We start from the raw sequence: 13,318 nt of genomic DNA, 5'->3' as shown, positions 1-13,318 counted from the left end.
GGCTTAGTGGTTAGCACGTCCGCCTCACGCGTCCGGGTTTCGAGTCCCGCCAGGGTAATGTGTGTGCGGAGTTTGCATGTTCTCCTGTGCTGCGGGGGTTTCCTCCGGGTACACCGGTTTCCTTCCAAAGACATGCATGGTAGGCTCATTGGCGTGTCTAAAGTATCCGTAATGTAAGTGTGTATGTGACTGTGCCCTGTGAATTTTTATTTATTTATTTATTTTCTTTTATCATATTATGTAACAAACATTAATGTAAGTATGTGCTGCAGATCATTTCATTAGTTAAATTTTACATTTTTAATTTTCAGGTATCAAAACTGGTTACTGTTTGGTTGATGACAATGACAAACTCCATATTTTATACCTTGGAACTCTGTTTTACCTTGGTAATTTTTAAACAAATCTCCAAGTAAACAGGGGACGTCCTTTGGACGTTGCGAACGTCCACCTACGTCTGCGTTTGGTCCGCTTTGTAACATTCGCTGGCAGACAAAGCCATATGGATTTAACGCAGTACAGTACTGGCATAAAGTTGGTTTAACGTTGGACGTTCGATATTCGCAGATATGCGCAAATTAAGGGACCGTCTCTAAAGTTACATATGACATTGTTATACACGTTTCTAACTTCAATAGTATTTGAAGGGAATGACTTACAGTCACAAAACCAACTGTAAAGTGTTCCTGTAGGTGTCAGGTGAGACCTTTTAGATTTTTGATATTTAATCAAATAAATTATTAAATTATATGTAAATTTTACATGAATTTCACTACCAAATGGGCTCATACACAAAATATATCAATATAATTAGTGGTTAGCACATTTGCCCCACACCTCCAGGGTCGGGGGTTTGATTCCCACCGTGGCCCTCTGTGTGCTGAGTTTGCATGTTCTCCCCTTGCTGCGGGGGTTCCCTTCAGGTACTGGCATGTCCAAAGTGACCCTAGTGTGTGAATGTGTATGTGATGGTGCCCTGCGATGGACTGGCACTCTGGCCAGGGTGTGCCCTGCCTTGTGCCCGATGCTCCCTGGGATAGGCTCCAGGTTTCCCCGTGACCCTGAAAAAGGATAAAGCAGTATAGAAGATGGATGGATGGATAATAGCAGAGGTAGGGGAATCTTTTTTGGAAAATGGCAATGATTTATTACATACTTTAATGACTTACAAAGATTAGAGGTGGATTGAAGGGAGGTATAATATTGTAGTTGTTATACCTCTAGGAGGTATAATATTATGGTTTTTATTTAATTATTTATTTAATCAAATATAATTAATTATTTTCTCTTTGTGGATTGGAAATGCCAATTTTAATAAATCTTAATATTAATTTTTGTCTCTTGGAAACCTTGCGTTTTTAATTGAATGTATGGAGTGAATTAAACATTAGGTATGTTCGGCTACATGCGGCACTGTGCAGACCGATCGGCAACTAACTTGAAGCAATACATGCCGGTTAGAATTTTTTTCTGACTTGAGACTGCGCCGATGCCACATCACTGTGACGTATGGCATCAAAGTACCGCGATAGTGTTAGGAGAGCAGCTGGCCTCCTCAGCCAGCACAGCTTCTCCAGAGCGACTGCACGACCTCTGATGACATAGCAGGCTGCAGCTGCGGCTGGATGTAACCGATCAGCGAGCGTTTTTATTTTTTTTAATTTTTTTTTAATGAAATAGCAGGGGAATACAAAATCATACAATATTAATAATTTGAAAATATTGTTTAAACATAAGACAATATAACATTAAGATTAAGTGAAAAAGTTTTTACTGTTATACAAATAAGGATTTGTGAGCTTTACAGGAACTGAAGGTGTCAATAAACATGGAAAGCACATTATCGTTTTCGTGAGTCTGGACAATCGTGAAATAGCTGTGTCGTCATCAGAGCTCGTGCAGCCGCTCTGAAGAAGCTGGAACTGGCTGAGGGTATGGCACGCCGAAAGGACAAAAATGTCTTTAGACCTTACGTGTACGGACGAATTTCGTGTACAGCCGACAGCCGAAAATTTGCATTAAATTGAATAAACATGTAGTGGTGATGTGAATAGCTACATAATGGCATGTCATTCATGAATAATGCATATAAAGGTGACGTGCCATCATGCGTTGCCATTGCATGTACTGTCATTTCCTCTTTCCATATATGTTAGCGCTTATCTACAGTCACGTGATGATGACATGACGGTACAACTCCATTCACGTGATGACAGCACGCTGTTACATCAAAGCAAGAGGAGTAATCATTCAAAATACTAGTTGGAGTCATGGCTTTAGCAAATTTCATGTAGAATTGTAAACGTATTTTTCACACAAAACCCTCCTTCAAAGTTTTGATAAAGCTATTTTCTGGTTAGAATAAAAATAAAAATAAAAAAAGCACTTTTTTTGCTTGTACCATTACAGAAAATTCTTAAAAAGTTAGGAACAGGTACTATATGCTAACGTTAGATGTGTACTACAGCATGAAACAATGAAGTGTGTCCTGCATGATGTATTCACTTTTTGTGTCTTGTTATGAATTGTGTATGTAAAGTAGGCTCTTTAAAATGTTCGCTATTTGCCTGATTTTTCTTACCAGTTGAAGTGTCCTTGCGTGTGTATTGTTTTTAATTGCAAAACAGTAAAATTCGATACTTTTATAACATCCTGCTTTGAGAATTTATATGGTTTAAAACAAAGACACTAACACTGGAAATTTAGACTTCGAAAAACACTTTGGGTTACATCAACATCTGTCCAAAACACTGCTGTTCATCTGCAGGTCTGTCATCATTAAGGAAAAGAGGCACATCCATGCATAACCGCGGGAAGGTTGCTGCACCCCCTGAAGTGCCCTAAGTCGGTGGTTTTCAAAGTGGGACCAGGGAGTGCCCAGGGGGCCTCAACAATTTGGTTTGAAAAATAAATAAATACATGATTTTTTCTTTCTCACTCTCAGACAACCACACGCACACCCAATCAATTCCTATTGTCATGTAATGTAAAGATGTAAGATGTAATTATTAATAAAAAAAAAAGGGGGGGGGGGGGTATATTCCGAAGTCTGTATTTTAAATGTGTTTTAAAGACATCTTGCAAAAGGGGGGCCTCGGTCAAATGTTAACGCCATTTGGGGGGCCTTGCCCTGGAAAAGTTTGGGAACCACTGCCCTAAGTATTTAACAAAAAATATAGTGAATGTAGAATTTATATCAAGTGTGGGACACGGGACGCGTTAGACTGGAAATAATTTATTCATATTTATTGTCATTTATACATTTATTTAGAATCAATTATTGTAGTTCAGTAATTATATTATTCAGCTTGCATGGAAATTTCTATTGAGTAACCTGTTATTTATTTATTTTCATTTTAAATGTATTCATGTGAAACTATTTATGCTGGTTACATTTGTATTAAGTGCCCGATATTTGTTTGGAGAAATGCTACCTGTACATCATTTTCAAAAATAATTTCCAATGAATATAATTAAATATTATGTAGCAATATCCTAAATAATTAGACAACTAAAATATTTAAAAGGGTAAACATATGGTATGTTATTAATTTCAATGCCCATCTGTGATTTGTGGCCTCTGTGGTCTCCTCCTTTAAAACGTTCTACAATTTTATCTGTAGATAATGCTGTACATTTAATTATTTATTAAGAGTATTTCTTCAAGGCTTCTGTTCTCTAACAGTGGCTAAAGAACAGTGATAAAAAAAAGAAAAGAACCCATATCGCTTGTTTCCAAACAATATAGACCTACGCTCGGAATTCAATAATTCAGTCTTCCATCCGATACAATTTTTATTATTTAATTACTACTGTTTATATAATACTATTAATAATAACAATAATAATCATCATCATCATAATACAGTTTTTTACCATCACTGTGGCACTAATTTCAGAACCTTGATGTCACTTTTCAAAACTCTAGACACAAAACTCAAAACGGTCATCACTTGTAAACACAGGCTGTCCAATGTTCAAAACATTGCATTGTGGATTCATATCTTTAAAGAAACATTGCACGCGCAGAATCACTCATTCAAATAACTCATTTATCATGAAATTCCATACGGACATTTATTTAGATCACCCACACACAAGACACCGATGGTTTCACTGTGTAGTTGATCGTTCAATCAATAAATGTTGTAGTAACAAAACGTGATCGGCCCACATGTTTCATTATGGTACTAGACATAAATACATCACTGTAAAATGAGTAGAAAGAATACTACAGACAGTGGATCATTGAACAAAATAGCAAATGACCAAATCACGTGTTTCTTTGAACCAAAGGAAAAATAATTAGCCTACTGTAGCTACAAAAAATAAAACTAAAAAAACACAGTGAAAAAACACAAATATTGGAGGAGACCAGGTATAATGATTATTCTATATAAAATCTATCCATCTCTATCTGTTTTAGATAGATAGATAGATAGATAGATAGATAGATAGATAGATAGATAGATAGATTTTTGCGTTTGTGTTTTTGTACTTTTTAAATAACTTTTTATAACGTGATTTTTTAAAATAATATAAAACTATATAACGGACAGGTATGGAACATGAATGATCAAAAATGTTTCTGAATACTATAACTACTTTGAACAAGAGAACTAGGCTGTAATATTTTGGACTATTTTACATGTAAAACATGTTGCATTCCATTCGTCTTGTACTCTAAAAAAACATTCGCATATGAATTATATAAATTGGGACGAAGAGTACGTCTCGTTATCCAGGACATTGTTAAATCTCAGACATTAAGCTGTCAGACATTCACTGAACAGAGCAGACGCAGAGAGAGGTAAGAGTGCAGCGGGAAAGCAAGACCTCGCGCTTGCAGGACAGTACTGGCGACATTTGGAAAGTCCCTAAGGTTTGTCCAAAAAGTTGCTAGATTTTTCGCTATGCGCCTTTTTTTGTTCTTTGAAAAAAAAAAAAAAAAGTCGCTAAAGGGATGTGAAAAGTCGTTAAGTTGCCAACACTGGTCTGTACTGACAGCTAGATAAAAGGCAGGCTAAGCTCCGCCTCTCCCAAGCAATAAGAAAATACAGAGGGAGAGGGAAGACTGAGGGAAGACTGAGTTTTCCTGTTTGTACACATTCTCTTTGAAAAGCAATAAAATAATATACCGAGTACCCAAATGATGCCATGTCTATGAATTCTACAAAAATTCGCGCCCCACTTCTGATCTCTCCACGCCCCTGTGGTTGAGAAGCACCGTTTTAGGTGAATGAATCGTTCTCATTCATACGTTTATGAATGATTTTAAAGAACCGATTCTTTGACTCGCTAAATACAGATTTAAGAATACACCTACTTGTCGCCACCTACTGTCGGAAACATGTAACAGACGTAAACAGACTAAGCTTAATTATCTTTATCATTATTATCAGACATTTAAAAAAAATCAAGATTTCAGATAAATCAAAGAAAACGCTGTAAGGAGATAAGTGAAAACGTGTGATTAAAGAAAAATGTTCAATCAAATACAAAGCATTTATTATATATAATAGAATTGGATAAAGTGAATGGATTCAAAACTGGTCTAATTTAATGTTGGTTACAAATTATTTACACTGCACTAAAGTGTGGGGGAAACAATTAAACAAAGTGAAACCCGGGAAAGAATTTTAGGAAGCTAGACGCTTCCCACACCAAACACTTGGGAGAATTTGAAAATGACACACAGACACACAAAGTTCAAATGGCAAGATCTTTCATTTATTCCAAGAAAGGCAGAGTATACATCATGCTTGACACACAACAGAGACAATGGGTTAACTATTGATTGGCTAGGTGGAAGGGCATATTTGCATGAAACAAGAAAGTATTTAAATGCACAAATGGTGAGGGGAAAAAGGAATGCACAAATGGTGAGGGGCTTCATCTGTCTGCACCTGAGTCAACAAAGCAAAAAGGTGCCAACATAGGAACCAGGAAACGGGGTGGGGGGTCACAGAGAGTGGAGAGTGTTAAGAGTAAACTTATCACATAGTAAATCTAAAAAATGTTTTATTTAGAATAATTATTATGTTTTTCATTGCAGTTTACAAAGAACTAGACAGTAGAACCTGGACAGGCATCTGATCTAGTCCACTGAAGTGTGAATTTGCCTCAATATGTTATGCTTTACATTTTAGCTGTAACTGATATTATAGTTTTCCCACATTTACTGTACTGTACATACGTCCTTCAAGTAACCGTTTTGAAAGACAAATTGAAAATTCTGTTGTTTAACTTATAGTTTGTTTGTTTGTTTGTTTGTTTTTACAAACTTTTCACAAACTAAGATCTTAGACAGAATGTTAGCCCATGAACAAATTCATTGTCATTGTATGAACAATTATGCAATGAAAGCTGAAGGTAAATATTACTTACTAAACTTATTTATAAATGTTCTAACTTCTTTTCATGTATTGTTTGTAAAGTACCCCTTTATATATATATATATATATATATATATATATATATATATATATATATATATATAACTAAACAAGTAATTGTTTTAATATAAACATGTCCATTATAAGTTTAGTTAAATTAATTTTTGAAAAACAAAAATAGAGAACTGTACAACGTTTTCACAAATGACAACAACTAGAGGGGTTGAAATAAAAATCTGGTAATAAGCCAAATACACAACTTAATTTGAACTTCTCACTATAACATGTTTACAGTAATAGATGTTATAAATTAATGTTTACAGTCTTTTAATTAGAATTACAATTTTAACAGAAATCGCTGTATATTGTCATTTAATGTAATTTCCATTTACTAATATCATAAACTGTGAAAATATAGGCTACTGCTGTTATATCAGATCCCTTGCAGGAAAAAAAAAAACAAAACAACAACATTGCAATCCAGTTGTTTGGTTTTAATTAATTATAGGGCTTATGTTTATCAAATCTAATAAATTATCTCTAATAAAACTTTTTGCATAATACGGATTTAGTCTGTAGATGAATCTTCATCCACATTTTTTTATTTTTTTTTTATTTTATTATTATTTTTGGAATTGTGCTCATGTTGCATTATGTTTGAGAAAATTCCATTTGTTTATATGTGCATCTCTTTTGGATAGTTTTTCTTTTGGGGAATAAAGAAGTTTTATCTAGTTTATGAAAGTTTTAAAAAAACATCATGTTTGATAATTGTGCCTCTAAAGCTTATTATTATGATGCATGTTTAAATTCTTGTATACTGTGCATGCATACTCCTGGCCGGTTACTTACACAAAAAAATAAATAAATTACTGCGCTTACATACTTAAATGACTTTAAATGTCCCAGACAATGTCTGTAGTCCCATTTAGCCACTTGTTAGCAATCGCCTTTTTCAATACACTTGAAAGCTTTTTAAAAAATCATGTGGCGTATTACTGATGCATTTTATGTCGTAGAATAAAATGTGAAAATATTTTGAGTTTGTGTTCACCACAGATCTTATTTCAGGCTTTTAACCAAAATCCCTTTGGATTTTGACTTTGGAACGATGGAACCGGAAGGGCTAAAATGCTAACTCGTTTACGAATTTACATTTTATTAAAAGTGCAGGTCCCCCACGTATTCTACACCCCTGCTTAATAAAATTTTTTTTTTCCTTACCAGAGAAGTGTGTAGAACAGTACAATAGTGACTAAATTAATCATGCTGCTTACAATACTGTATTAATGTGATGTTAATGGATATTCAAATGGAAAAAAAATAACATTTCAGTTACATTTAATTCAAACAAACATTAAAATTGGTTTATAGTTAACGTGTCATATATCAAGGAGGTAACTCTGGACTTCAGTTCCCATCAGCCACTGCACTGTACTACATGTCACATGACCACCTGCACTTGAATCACATTTCTGTTAAGGAGCACACTTATATATAGCCATTGTTTGCACTGCTTCTCTGTCTTACATTTTGTTTAATAAACTGTTCGAAAATCTGCGATTGCTTCCAAACCATCTTTGAAACGTGACATAATGATAGGTTTATCAACCATAAAATACATTTATTTCTATTAGGCTACTTCAATCTAAATTTAATTTGTAAAACAACTTACCAAGAACGTGAAAAAGCTGTCATCGTCACTAACTATAGGCTACTGTGTGTTTGGTGGAATCAAAAATACAAAAACTAAAATATTATTTTTTTAAAATCAATCACTGCACTTAAAATTACTCCCAATCTAATCCACAGAATATGTGTTTGAAGAGGACATCTTGCTAAAAGACAGAAAATCCTAACCATGTGAAGGAGAGAAAGGCGCTATTATTTTTATCCATCAAACAAGCCCAGACTTGTCTTGAGAGAATTAACCAATGAGTCTCTGAATTGACAGTGGTCCTTGCAAAACAGTGAAATTTTTATTTTATTTTACTTAAGTTTAAGATACTAGTGCAACCAGTGATAATCTTATAATAGTACAATATACTAAGAGTTTAAGTAATGCAAGTAAACTTTTTCTTTTAAGTAAAATATTATTGATATATTATTAATATAATTATCTTTTTTATCTTTTTTCTCCCTCTCTCCTTTCGCCGAGCCCCACACGAATTTATGGAGATACTAGAGATCCAGATCCTTTCTGCCTCTGGATGGAGCTCAAATCTTCTTTAATTCCAGACTGCTGGGACTACGGCTGCTCCTAACGCCATACAGACTTCATATAAATCCATAATGAACTTTTTCACACTAACTGTTGTTACCCAGATGAGGATGGGTTCCCTTCTGAGTCGGGTTCCTCTTAAGGTTTCTTCCTCTTAAAACATCTTAGGGAGTTTTTCCTTGCCACCGTCGCCACTCAGTGGCTTGCTCAGTTGGGATAAATTCGCACCTTTAATATCTGTATACCATGTTGATATTTCTGTAAAGCTGCTTTGAGACAATGTCTAATGTAAAAAGCGCTATACAAATAAAATTGAATTGAATTGAATTGAATTAAAATATACTAAATTGTTTGCATAGAAACAATGGCTATGGTTCTCTGATGAAATTCGCACTTCTCCCTTTTAACGTACAGTTGATGTTGCAGGAAGCACTGGAGGATTTGGCGAACATGGCTGACATGACTTCCAGGGACAGTGAATAAATTAGGATGTCATCAATGTAGACAATGATGAATTTACTCAGCATATCTCTGAGGACATCATTAATTAGGCACTGGAAAACAGGAGGTGCTAGAGTCAATACAGCATCACCAGGTACTCGTAGTGACCTGAGATAGTGCTGAAGGAAATCTTCCACTTGTTCCCCTCTCTGATACATACTAGGTTGTGTGTGCTACGTAGATTGAGTTTAGTGAACACTTTGGCTGATTGGAGCTGTTCTAGGGCGGCAGGAACTAAAGGTAGGGGTAGCAATACTTTCCCATACATTGTTTCAAAACCAGGTAATGGATACAAAGTCTGAGTCAACCTCCTTTTTTGTCCATGAAGAAGAAGCCAGCAGAAATTGGAGAAGTAGAGGGTCGTGCACTGTGTACCCAATTAAGTTGAATTTACTTAGTTAAATCTGAGGAACGTGGTTGCCTTAAAAAGATTAAGTAATGTTTACTCAATAACTTAAGTGACCTTAACTTAAAAATTCCAGCCCTTCCAGCAATTATTTTAAGTTTAACACAGTAAATGCTAAGTTAATCCAACTTAAAATTTTGTAGCATCAATCACTTTGTAGTTATTACACTTAGAATATTACAGTTCAGTGCACTAAATTCCAAGTTTATTTAGCTCAAAATCATTTGTAATATCAATTGCTCTGTCCAATTACTCAACTTAGTTCCTTAAGTTAAATTAAGTAAACTTTTTAAATTCATTAACTTATGTATATATATATATATATATATATATATATATATATATATATATATATATATATATATATATATATATATATATATATAAAGTTTCTCTTTTTGGTATTGTAGCTGAAATTATATATATAGTGGGGGAAATAACTATTGAACGTGTCAATTTTTTTCAGAAAATATATTTCCACTGAGGCTATTCAAATAAAATTTTCACCAGACATCAATATTAACTCAAGAAATCCACACATATAAAGAAATCCAAACATTGAAGTCCATAAATAAAGTTATGTCTAAAAGCTGAATGACACAGGAAAAAAGTATTGAACATGCTAACTGAAATTTATTTAATACTTAGTGGAGAAGCCTTTGTTTGTAATGACAGCTTCAAGATGCTTCCTGTATGAAGAAATTAATCTGCTGCAGTATTCAGGTGTGATTTTTGCCCATCTTTTTTTCTCTGAAACCAATTGAGAGTTTACTTTGCTGAATGCTTTGGATCGTTGTCCTGCTGGAAGTTCCACCCACAACTCATCAACAATATAGTAAACGTTAAACGAGCTTTGACATTCCTTTTCTTTAGTAATGGAGTCTTGTGGGGTGAGCATGAGCAGTTGAGTGCATTGCCTATAGTTTTCTCTGGGACGATGGTACCTGCTGCCTCCAAGTGTTTATGGAGCTCTTTCTGCGTGGTCCTTGGCTCTTGGGCTACTCTTCTGACTATTCCTCTGACTCCCTGGTCAGAAATCGTGCGAGGAGCTCCTGTGCATGGCCGGTTGATGACAGAGTATGTTGCTTCCACTTGCGGATAATGGCTGCAATGGTGCTTACTGGAAAAGTCAAAAGTTTTGAAATATGGCTGTACCGGATTCAATCAATATGTTTTACAACAATAAGGTTGCAAAAGTCTTGGGAGAGATCTTTGCTTTTACCCATCATGATATGTTTCTTGTGTGACACCTTGGTAATGAAAAGCCTTTTTATAGACCATCAATTTACTAACCCAGCTGATGTTAATTTTCACAGATAGGAGGTGTAATTATGCCTTCCCTTGCTGTGGAGAACTGTTTTTGTTAGTGTGTTCAATACTTTTTTCCTGTGTCAATCCACTTTATTACACAACTTTATTTATGGAGTAATGTCTTGAACTCTTTATATTTCTGGATATCTTGGGTTAATATTGATGTCTGGTGAAAATTTCATGTGAATAGCCTGATTGGAAATATATATAATGAAAAAAAATGTATGCATTCAGTAATTTCCCCATATATATATATATATATATATATATATATATATATATATATATATATATATATATATATATATAGAGAGAGAGAGAGAGAGAGAGAGAGAGAGAGAGAGAGAGAGGGAGGGGGGGGATTGTATATAATATTAATAAAATAATTTTCTATAAAATAGAAACATTGCAAATAAGAATTGAATCAAACCACAAAATGAGTGCCAATATCATAAAACATGCATTTCAACATTGCAAATGAACCCCTTGGTAGTGGAACAGTAGTATAACAAATGGGAGGCCCATTTTACACTGTAAGCTGATTTTTCAAAGATTGGATTTTGGGTGCCAGCTTACCTACCAGGTTGAGCATTACGTGCTGGATATAGTGGAACGTGTTTTTCATACACTTAGGATAGTCCAGGTGCAGGGCATAAATCAATCTAAAAAAAAAAACACAGAAGGCCTGAAGCAGGTTGGCCAGTTCATCAATCACCAAACTCCCTTACAAAATGTTGCTCACTTTGAATGGGTTTAGTTGAGGACTTTCGATTCAAACCAAAGGATTCCCACTCAAGTTTGACTGTTTGAGTCCTTGTCAGTTACATCCTAACAGACAATGAAACAGGTTAACAATGAGAAGGCATTATCATTCCAGTTAGATAATGCAGTGTTGTCCACCAAAATGTACCTCTAACTACATCATGAAAATAATAAAAAATATAAACTGAATAAAAATAATGAAAATATAAACTGCACTGAAATTAATTATTAAGAATCTTAAATGTACTTTTTTGTCAACTGCCATATTTGGATCTATACATTATGACTACTGACTGCAAAACTGTTCACCAAATATGGTTTTGCAGCTTAGCAGTTAAGAAGAGTTTTGGACAAGATGTGTAAATTCTAGCAGATAGTGTGAAGTATGTTTTTTAAAAAATAGGTGAATGTAAAGGGAGTCACACAACTTAATTTTCTGGGAGAAGTTTTCCAAATCTTTTTAACACAACTGACTGAAAATGGGTAAGTTCTCTTTAGCTGCCAAGCCACATTTACTCCACAATTTTGCAACCAATGTATTTATAGTAATGTATAGATCCAAATATGGTAGTATTGTCCTTTAAACTCAAAATATATTGGTCAAAGTTTTTCCTTTCATTTATACTGCCATATTTGTACTGCCACAGCAGGAAAAAAGTTAATTGGAGTCAATTTTAATGATTTTGTAGACAAATCTTTTCAGTTTATGTCATGTCATGTCATTAACTAGTAATACAGATATTCAAATATGATATTAGTTAAAATTAGCTAGGCCATAAAATAAAAGTTAAATGATTAAATGATTCTGAATATTAGTAGCAGACAGTCTTCTGTAATGGCTTAAAGTAAAATAAAAAATTACTATGTACATTTTAAACCTCAACTGGCCCAGATATGGAAAGGATTGACAGATTGATAGGTCTTTCTCAATTCTTTGGGTGGTGATGCATGGCCTTTCTTAGTTAGTGGTAGGGATGTCACGAGAACCGATACTTCGGTACCAAGTCGGTACCAACATTCTTAAAACGTGACAGTACTTGTTTTTCTGCAGTAGCATAGCTACTGTTAGTTATGAAGGTACCGAGTTGCAATTCTTCCGGAACTGAAGGGGGCAGCAAATATGTGCAAGTGTTTTAGTCAGTCCACAAGTGGTAAAGAAGAAGAAGAACACCTACAAGCCCATGGGAAAAACTACAGAAAATGGCGACAATTTTAGCTCCGCCCCAACTCATTGAGAGGCAGAGAGAGGAAAGCTCGTTGAGAGGAAAGGTACCGTTCATTTCAAACAAAGCGAGGAAACACCAGGAATTTGGCGAAGCAGCTGAAAGACGGGTCCTATATTATGTTTGGTTGAGGCAGCTGGCATTGTGGCTGTGAAACCAGCTAACGTTATGTAATGTTTGCGATAGCCAGTTATTTGTTAATGACACTAACAAATAACAGCAGTGCAATGTTATAAACTACCCCCTAATGGGCCACCATGCATTGCCATTCAGTCTGTGTCCTGTCAGCAAAATGTAGCCTAATGTCACTGATTATTATTCAAATGTTAATGGTATTAATAAATCTTTTTGACCTGCCACCATATCAGTGAATTTAAACTAATGCTTGCATTCAGAGTATAAGGTGTGTGTGTGTGTGTGTGTGTGTGCGCGCGCACATGCACGCATTTAGGAGTGCACCTTAGCACTTGTTATTAGCACTTAGCACTGTTTTATTAGT

At 34.8% G+C, this 13,318-nt stretch overlaps 1 long non-coding RNA gene across 2 annotated transcripts; it reads left to right on the top strand.

Moving 5' to 3' along the window:
* Positions 1 to 7: 7 nt before the first annotated feature.
* LOC128628832 (uncharacterized) lies at positions 8 to 6,430 on the top strand. 2 transcript variants are annotated; one of them, XR_008393083.1, is made up of 3 exons: positions 8 to 173; positions 924 to 1,112; positions 2,768 to 6,430. It is a non-coding gene; the product is annotated as an uncharacterized LOC128628832 (long non-coding RNA). The 2 variants fall into 2 exon arrangements; XR_008393082.1 differs by having other exon boundaries at positions 12 to 139.
* The last annotated feature ends 6,888 nt before the right edge of the window (positions 6,431 to 13,318 follow it).

The sequence above is a fragment of the Ictalurus punctatus genome, chromosome 20 (assembly GCF_001660625.3).
Source record: "Ictalurus punctatus breed USDA103 chromosome 20, Coco_2.0, whole genome shotgun sequence".
NCBI lineage: Eukaryota > Metazoa > Chordata > Actinopteri > Siluriformes > Ictaluridae > Ictalurus > Ictalurus punctatus.
This window is presented reverse-complemented; position numbering and strand designations above follow the sequence as displayed.